This window comes from Perna viridis, chromosome 8 (assembly GCF_037379345.1).
Source record: "Perna viridis isolate PV_CMFRI_1.1 ecotype Kerala chromosome 8, ASM3737934v1, whole genome shotgun sequence".
Lineage (NCBI taxonomy): Eukaryota > Metazoa > Mollusca > Bivalvia > Mytilida > Mytilidae > Perna > Perna viridis.
Genome location: NC_142452.1, coordinates 18,050,560 through 18,061,466, shown reverse-complemented (window position 1 = coordinate 18,061,466; position 10,907 = coordinate 18,050,560).

Sequence of the window (10,907 nt, the reverse complement as noted above, 5' to 3'; positions counted from 1 at the left end):
CCTGAATAAGTTCTCAGCTCTGGCCTCCTTTTTTCAATATGTCTGCAGCATACCAAAGAGTTCTTTGGGGTCAATTTTTCGGTTAATGGTCTGGTAATTTATCTACTATGTACTTACGAAGAGCATTTCGTTTTTACTGACACCCGGTAAAATACGAGCAAGCCACAGTATGATATAAGTTGCCTATACCTTACACCATCTATCTGCACAAAAATATAAGCTATGACCACATTTACATAATTAGTCTTTATTCATTGTTTTATATAACTGTTCACAACAAAAGCAGTGAATTATAAAAGAAATATACAAGTAGCACTTGCATGTATCTAGAAGTACCTTGTATACACAAGTGAATTATGGACATAAAATTTATTCGGCCTCAAGATTTGCTTAGTTATGTTATTGGTAGATTGGTTGAGTCAGTAATAAACATCATACATTGATAAAGAAGTTATACCAAAGGTAACACAATAAGAATTCATCAGATAAACACATCTATTAAAACTTAACATACAAAAAAAAAAAAAAAAAAAAAACGGAGTACAAAACATTTAACATAAAGGACACTAAAAACGCACACATGAAGAAGTCATGAATAAAACAAAACCCGGAAGTGGAGGAAGGTGGATTGTTTCTGCTTCATGTAAAACTGTAAGTGTGTCTTCGTGCGATATTTTGACTTTTTAGTTTATTATGAAGAAGTGCCATCGATATGTTACCGTGGATTTTATTATTTTATTACTTTTTTGTCGGGCTTTTTAGAGCTAACTTAAAGGTGTGTTTATATTTATTGAAAACCTTTTGGTGATCGCTGTAATATAACGAGAATGGGAATTGTGAATATGTCAAAGAGACAACAACTCCACAGGGATGAAAAATGTTAGCTCAAGGATACCCATGAGTCTTCAATGAACGACCAAAAAAACTTCACAAAACAGGGCAGGCTGTAGACGGTCACAAAACAACATTATACACAAGTATAATGAAAGAATTGCCTCTGCGTACTCCATCAACAAAAAAAGTAAACTGAAAATGAAAATGAAACAATACATACAGAGGCCAGGAATTCCTGACTTGGGACAGGCTCAAAAAATGCGGAAGGGGGGCATGGGTTAAACTGATTATACGTTACGTAAAAGAACAAAGAAAGGACAAGTTACAGTTAACTGGCATGCCAGCTCCAGACCAGTTTATACCAACAAAAAGATACGCCCTAATCGTATATTAAAAAACCCAATTCGTCCCATGCGGGGTTGAAAACCACGGTACATATTAAGTCATACTATATGGACACAACCCGTGTAAGTCGAAAACTACTTTTAAATACAGTGTTAGTTTCTATGTAAAGATCCTATGAAAAAACTATTTTTAAATTGATTTCACAACAATATCAATATCATATCCCTCACGAATTAGTCTACTTAACTTTTAAATCAACTTATTGGGTTAGTATTGAGCTTTCCGTGCTTTGTGATGAATATTACCATGAGGAATAGGGTTGGAGATACCCGCAAGTAAATCGTTTACAAATTAATCTGTATTTAAGAATGAGTTCATTGTATCAGTTGAAAACAGTTTTGAATTTTTTTTACGAGCTTGTGATATCGTAGGCGTAGTAATTTTTCGGTTATAAAAAGATTCCTTTCGTTAAAATCCGAAACAATGTTATACATACGAGCAAATTCAAAAGAATTGTAATATGTAAACACCATAAAAAGGTGGAAAGGAGATTTCACAATCTAAAAACAGATAGTTAACAATAGGGAATGAAAAATCATCCCTTTCACCTTAAATTGTAGTATTTACTCTTTCTATTAAGGTTATACGATCATGCATTCGTTACGTTTCACCATATCTGTTCCTGTTTCAATTAGATTCATGACAGCCAAAAAATAACAAATAAAAAATAACACTTTTTAAATATGCTGAACATTTTACAAATGAGATTGTAAACATCTATATTTGTATCTTATAGTACTAAATGGACGCTTCAGGAAATAATCTTTAAGTATAATGTTATCTTTTCACATTCAATGTTGAGTAATTACTTACTGTGCCACAGTCGATATCATGGCAAATAGTTTTAGTTTACCGTAGATGTTGATTAACCATATATCTTAGTCTCTGTTTCAAAGTTAATACATGATTGTTGGATTGTTTTTGATTTTTTTACCATGTAACATTATGACAACAGTTTAGGCTTCATGAACAATTGTAATCTGTTCCCAAGTTTGATATGCGAACATGACGTAGTCAAAAATTAAAAACAATCCTTAAAATTTAATTTCTACAATGTAATTGATAAAAGATAATGACAAGATTTCTTATCTTATTTAGCCTTCAAAGCCTTATTTAGCTTGGAATTGTTTTGATTCAACCGCAGACTGATCGACGTTAATGACGTCAAAGTACCCAGTTAGTTCATGGAAAATAATCTATCTTGCCAGGATGAGAAATAAATAATCAATTTAAATTATGAAATATTATTGCTAAGAATCTAGTGTACCGATTTACTTTTTTATTCTATATTTGAAGTGTTCTCTTGTTTCTCTTCCCTTAAATTTGACTATTTTCATAAGACTTTAACGTGATGTCATCCTAAAAGCAGTAAGATGATACGTTTGTTAACAATTAATGATTGGTGTAATTCCCTTGTTACACAATTTACCTAGTTATCAACATGAATTTTCTGATGGACATTATCTTTTCTACAGAAAAAAACCCCAAAAATTAATGTGTGGTTATGATAAAAACTGCGGACAGTCAAATGGTTGTCATAAATAACCAAACTATTATCACTCGTGCCGAATTCTGTTATTCACTCTTTCAAATTATTTATCGTATTATTATGTTTCAGGACAGTAATCTAAAACATTGTGTGGGAATATTTTTTCTACTAATATCTGCCAGTACAATATTTATTCCAACCATCCTTTGTGTGTAGGATGTTTTCTCCGATTGGTGTTCTTTTTTTCACACTACCAAAGAGATAATAAAATTAAATAAAAATCATATACTGATTTCTTACGACTGCAATGTCTGCTGTAATATCATATGGTTTATGATATTTGATACCATATGACCAGATTACTATAAATATATATATTTATATATATGAAACAATAATGTCTTCATTTCTTCAACAAAAATCATTCTGAATAAAGAAAATAAAGAAATTATCCATATTGTATGTAAAACATATCACACAATACAATTGATTCTATAATTATATTTCACAACGAAAGCGCAGATATGAAACTATATTACAAGTGTGCCAATAAGACAGGCATCGCCCAAATAACCAGTTACAACAAAACTTCAACAGGTCACATAACGGTCTTCAATGATGGGCAAAAAACCATACCATAAAGCGAGTTATAAAAGGTCCAAAAACAGAGACAAGGAAACTATACTTAAAAGACGGAAATCGACCTTATCTATAGAAAAAAAGCAAATTGAATAACAATGAACACAAAGTAAAAAAAAACAAAGAAACAAATAAGAAAAAAAAACAAAAAAAAACCAACAAAAAAACAACAACAAAAACAACAACAAAAAAACAAAAAAACAAAAACAAAAACAACGACAACCACTGGACTATACGTTCCTGGCTGAGACTTACTGCATGCTAGAACGTATTATTGAGAACCCATCAAAACTTTATTGTCCTGTTTCCATTTTAAGCAGACTATTGCCAATATTTACTACATCAATGTCCATCCTGGATAAATAACATGTCAGGCAAATGTTACCCCTTGAAAACAGATAAGGCAATTCAATCACCTAAATATATTCAAAGTCGTGAAATCTATAAACAAGATGCCATTAATTTGACAGAATGATAAAATTGAATAATAAAATTTCTATCTGTAAATTAGTCAGTTCCTGTAAGTTCATACAGGAAGGTCTTTAACATTTAGTGATAAATTCGTTCAGTTTGAGTAGATAAGACTTGCTTTTCAAGATTTTTGTATTAGAATATCTGTAATACGATTATAAAAATCAAGTAATACAACAAAAAATGTTCATAAAACAATTTTATACTTCTATTCAGATATTCTTTTTGAGAAGAATTAAGGTGTAATAAGGCACAGAAAGAGACAACGGCTTCAAAATCAATTATTTTGCATTGATGTTTTCGGTAGATAGGTTTCCCAGGAGGAAAAAATGACAATTGTTATACTTTTCCTTAGAATATTCATCCATTTCATACAGTATCATAATGTATGAAATGGGTGAATATTTTAAAGAAAAGAAATTGTCATGTGCCACCACTGCCTGGTTTTTGCCCTCTTACGTGTTAATCGGATTAAAGGAATATCTCTCTATAAATATTTTATCTTAGTACCTTAATACCCTAAACTATTTTTAACTATCCACGACTGAGGGAAACATAAATTGCAGGTTACAATATAACTTATAATGATAACTCACATTCGAAATATCAATACTCAGCATTAGATGGCTATCTGGATGAACGTTTGTTATTTTGTAGGATTATAGAGTAATCAAGGGATACAAGGTTATAGTGGTATTCAAAAGAATGTAATCTAGGGACAAAAACCAGACATGAAAAGCAGACATACACAACAAAGAACATATAGTAACTAAAATCATACATACAAAGTAACAAAAGCAAATGAGCAACTTGGACTCCACTGAAAACTGAGTGCACCAGCAGGGTAAACGTCCTCTGCTTTTCTAGAAATAGCATTGAACTATATACAAAATATTGATAGTCCTCTCGTACTTAGGAAGAGTCGCACTTTGTGTAGTATTGGACATTATATATAAGTCAGCGCACTACATACACATTTTAAAATAAACTACTGTTTTGGGCCGTTCTCTGTGGAAATTATTTCCTTTTGACGCTCCAGTGGTAATTTTCAAGCTTATTTAGAGGTAATTAAAACAAACCAGTGTACTAAACTAAATTATACTTTCCATCTGTATAACATCCTAATTATGTTCCTGGTAAGCAGTAAACACGTCCGTTTGACATTTGCAGAAGTATTAAGAGCAATTGAGAATGGAACACTGCTTTAAAGAACACAGGATGTAAAAAACCCAAAGTTCGAATTTCAAATCAAAACGAAGAGCAAAACAAATTAAAGGTAATTAGAAAAAAGTATTAGAAACATGCAAATAATATAATAAAAACAGCTTTAGCACAAATCATTAAAAATATAATCAAATTTTAAAGGCATATTTTTAATTTATAGTGAAGGAAACATAAATTAATATTGTTAAGAAGATAATCAACTACAATTGTTCTTCACCTTTTAATCGAGCTCAAGTAAGCTCTTGCTGTGGTACTTAATCATACCGGTAAATTTATGTGACACCTGTTTGTCTTATCAACTGTTACTTCGTAACCGAATTATGTCAATATTTTAACGACAGACAGACTTTGTTCGGTTGTGCTGGCTTTGCCATTTGACTCGTAAACTGATTCTTATCATTTTGTATTAACAAAATATTCTGTAATATAAATGATAATTTTTCTTAAAGACTGCTTCATCAACAGAAAAGTTCTACTTAATACAACAATTGACTTGCTGTTGATCATTTCATCTGTATTCGTAATGACCTGACATGGTCAAAATTTTCAATACAAAAACAATTTCACTGTTATCAATATTACAACAGAAACATGATAGTGTTTATCTGGAAAAATTCATGAACATAGAAGTACCATTTGTATTTTTTTTTGCATAGATAGTTCTTTACCCAATCTTGCTATATTTCTATCATTACGTCGCGCTGGTGAACTGTAAAGAGCTACGAGGATTTTCCTTAAGCAAACTAATTGAATTTATTTGACTATTTTCCTGATTGCCAACAATACCACTTAAGTAAACATGAGTCTTCTTTACTCGGAATGTAATTTGTTATAGGAATAGACCTGATGAGGAAGCATCGTCCCGATACAAGTCGTTGTTGTATTTAATCAAGACTTCGTGTATATTTATTTCATGAACGACTTAACGACTGATATAATACAAACAAAGATATATACTGCAACAGTGACCGCATTTTACCAGGATATTTGTGGCAAGCAGATGATCAAGACATACATTGAATCAAAATTATAAACGCTTAAATTTTGTTTTTCCCGAACGCCTTTAATTGTGATGCTTACATGATATTGATGTTAAATGCTGAATATAAACGTTGTGTTCCTTACCCTAAGTCTACCTCCTTAAGTAAGACCTTTTTTTCTTTGTGCTATTTTACTTATTCATGTTCTTGTGCTTGTTTTCTGTGTTCTTTTCCTTGGATTATACTTTTTGAATTCTGCTCGAATCTCGCGTTTGGTTTTAATTTTTTGATAACTACTCAATTAAGTTTTAAAATGTATGAATAAAAAACACAAAAGCAAAAAACCAAAACAAAAAAAGAAACAAACACCTTTCCGCCAACCTTAATACACCTTGTATAAAAAAAAATTAATTGAAAAAGTTCTCGGCAGTTTGTTTAAACAAAATTTCATAAGGAACAGCTCACTACATTGCTGTGAACTATTATGTGAAACGTTATGTGTTTCTATTGAAAGAAAGATACCATACTTGATGCATTAAAGCAAATGATTGTTTCACACATGCCTGAAAAGTTTTATTATCTAGAATCGGTACCTATATTACATATTCTTACTACATACAAGAGATATTCATGTTTCGATGCAATTTTTTTCCTTAGACTTTATAAAAAAATAATCGATACAAGATCCCACAACAATAATAGGACTTTAGTAACGACACCCTTCCTTGTGAATTAAATTATACTATACGTGTAGTCTATGAACATTTTTCTAAAGAAATTTATAAGCATAAACCTCATGCATTTGTTTTGTCTGACACTTACTTGTATTGTATACTTAAATGTACTCTCGGCTCATTATCCAACAATAAAAATTGATTGACTAACGCTTCTTTGGTAACAAATGACTTCCTGATACGATTAGTTCCGATCTTATTCTTTAGGTTGATGGTGTTATTACAACAAGAGTAATGACTTTTGCCTTATGGCAGGAAAGACCGACGACAACAAGGCGAGTATTTATCAATTTTGATGAATTAAGTCTCGAGAAGGAGGCGTTTTACGTATATATATATATATATATATATATATATTTTTATATTTAACCAGCACAGTCACAAGTTTAACAGTCTTAGTTTCAGTAGTAATGATCAATAGTCTATCTCTACATGCTTCCATACATTTACAGATGTAATCATGTTTTATTGTCGAGGGATCATAGATAACAAATATATAAAACGAATACAAATGCTACAAGAATACTTCCTTGTTTTGTTATATCATTTATATTTATCATTTACCATCATAACTGATGGAAAGTTACGGTGTATTCATCTGCACCGTGAAAACTGATTTATTCAAAGTGTCATTGTTTTCCTTTCCTCTTTCGTCTAACCCCTGAGTTGAAATTTTATGAGCAGCCAGGCTGGTGTGCCTAGAAAAACAGAGGACGCTTACAGAGGTGCATCTGGTCCATGCCTCCAGTTTTTAGGGTGCCGAAGTTGCTCATTTACTTTTGTTACTTTGTACGTACTATTATGTTTATTTATTTGTTATGTTTGTCTGTTTTCCATGACTGTTCTTTTGATGTGGAATCTAGATTCTCTTGATTACTCTTTTACAAGTATACACGTGACTATCTAATTTTGGAGTTTTAATATCCTTCGAAACAAAATATGTTTTAGACAGTATAGTAATTGGTATAAGGGATTTTAAATATAAACATATTTGTTTGACAATGAATGAAGGTTTAGTTACTCTAATTCAATGCTTGAAAGCTGCTTTTAGTTTTAGGTTATGTATGACGTCCGTCGAATGCATCTGTTCAATATCCTCATTAAGTAATCCTTTGAAAGTAAAACTAGTTTATAAAGTATGATAAAATTTTGAGTCTGTCTGTATCTCATTTTTTATTCAATTAAAACGGAATAATTTCATCTTTTCCATGACTATTTTTTTTTTGAAAAGATTGACCAATAAAATGATTTCAACAAAAGCAGTAATGCTTCGTACAAATTGTTGCAATAATTGTGCAGTTGACTAAGGTAGATTATAAAAATGACTTTTGTACAGGTCGCAGTGCAATACAACTTCTTACTTGAACGAGAAAAATAGAAAGTCGTAGTTAAAATCAAAGATATGAATAATCACCAATATATATATATATATATATATATATATATATATATATATATATATATATATATATATAAACAAGAACGCTCAAAAATGGTGGAAAATAAGCTGTGGTCGTTTATTTCGTTTTATATTTTTTTTGTAAGTACATGTATATATCGACTGTTGTTGAGTCATTGTGAATCATGGAGGGGGTAGCACAGAGGAAAATAGGGTACCACAATGATAGCTCAGCTCGAATGTGATTATTGGCAGTAGAAACAGGACAACAGGAACACCTAACCACACTCAGAAATTAAAAGAGATCACACAGAAAACAACAGCAACAATAACAATCTGACAAGAAGAGAGAATTGACCCCGAGAACAGCTAGTTAAAACGTCCCATCTACTTCCATTCAAGCTGCCGTTTACATAAATATATTCATTTCTCATTCCTTAAAATCGTACGAAATACTAAAAACAAAACAACAATGTACAAAAACATCCTGTACAATTAAAGTGATAAAAGTTACAAAAAAAAAATACCGGAAGTAAGTTTTGGTCGTTTATTTTGTTTTATAATGTCAAGACACAATGTTGTCCCAAACGTTCTGTTTTGCTTATGGTGAAAAACAAATTTCATGCAATAAATCAAAACATTTAGATTTATAAGTACCTTTCCAGAGATGACTGATTGAATTTATTCTCTCATTATTTGTATATTACTAAAATCGGTCGAAGATCAGCTAAATGGATGGTAAATCAATATCTGTGTTAATGCCAGAGAATTAACTACCAACTCTTGTACATCGGAAATAGCAAAAGCCTGGAATAATACTGGGATATTGTCATGACATCTATCAGTGGGTGATATGAAACATTGCTACAAAAGTTTAAACAGGACATATCTCATGAAACATATCTCACTAATTACTGTCACTGATTTTATTGAACGGTAGCGTATGAATAATAAACAAGCTAACGGAAACCACATTCAAAAGGTAAAATCGAAACTAAATTTTAAAACATTTAAATCATGTTGACAAAAATATAAGTCTTACGGTCTTCGTCAGAGCTGGAAGAAGCCGGATGGGATAGAGAAAAACCTGACTGTATTCACTGATGTGGTCTTCAAAAATACATCAACTTTGAACTTAATGGTAAAACATATATGCACTTCTAATATTAAAATGAAATGTTTTTCACCGGAACAAATTTCTAATAAAACAATAAATTGATTGTTTTACACACGATTGTAGCCGGAAGATTTAACCCACTGGGCAAACCTTTCCAATGGCGAGGCTTTGATTCTGATAATTCAAGCGGGAGTTAAATATAACATTATCCCCCTTTCACAACATTTCCGAATATTCATGCAATTCATTGTTTGCCTTGGAAGGCCTTTTTACAATTCCACCCAAATTCATTGGAAAACTAAAGTACTCCTAAGTAGTTAGCGAACTGTTTCTTCCATTAGAACATCAACTGCATTATTGATTGTTGAAGTTTAAAGCAGGAAACATATCAGTGACAGATGGATTTCACTTGTCTTATTCAAAACAGCCATATCGGGCAATCGGGTCGTGATAGTAATACTCTCTGGAATCATCCTAAAATAATTCTACACCTCTTTCTTTACTATGAAAGAATTGTTGAAAAATCATCATTGTTGAAGTTTTATAAAATTAGCTTAACCCTTTCTCAGATGCGAAGCAATTTTGTCAAGGTACATTTCAACTGAATGTAAACCACCAATATCTTAAAAAGGCATTTTAACAAACAATTTGATGGTTATTTATGGGGATTATCGGGTGTAAATACTTGGTTAATACAAATAATTTTTTTTTTATCCTTCATGTACCACACCTTATAATATTTTGCCCGATTCTTGGACGGAGAAGTACTTAATACTTTACGTTATATTAACATTGAGTGTATGTTTCAAAACTGTCGAGAAATGGAAACAAGACTTAACAGCGATGTGAACTGCAGCATATATTTATTTGTCACAAAACGATTACAAATCTGATTACATAATTTTGAGAAAATATGTTGAGAAAACAATTGTTAGATAAGAAGGATATTTTTAACGTATGGTTAATGCTTAATTCAACAACCTTGCTTGTGCATCCTTAAAGGCTTGAGTATATTCTGACGTTAAAAAATATAAATATGTTTATGCTTTTTGTTCTTTTTTGTGGTGACAACGTTGTTAGTATGAGTAATTTAAGTATGTTATGTTTTTTCAATTTTTTTGTTGTGTGCGTATTCGTGTGTTAAAATATCGGTTTAATCTTCGTTTCTAACCCAGACTTGAGTTATATGAGCAATTCGGTTGGTGTTTCTATAAAAAAAGCAGAGGAGGCTTACCCTACCGGTGCACCTGGTCCGTTGTTTTTAGAGGATTCCGAGTTGCTCATTTACTTTTATTGTTTAGTGCGTATTATTTTGGTTATTTTATGTTTTTTGTTGTGTTTGTTCATTTTCCATGTCTTGTCTTTGCTCCTGGATTACATTCTTTTGATTTGCGGCAGAATCTGCGTTCCATTGATTACGTTTTGCTTAGTTTTGAATTTTCAAAAAGCAAACTTTACAAAAAACCGAAATCTATGTACACGGTGTACAGATCAGTGAAACGACATATCTTAATAATTTTCTTATACCTTAGATAAACTACTTTGCCTGTAACAACTAGCATCATGTGAAATATGGAACAAAAGATGAAATTTAGAATAGGAAATCCATCGTAGA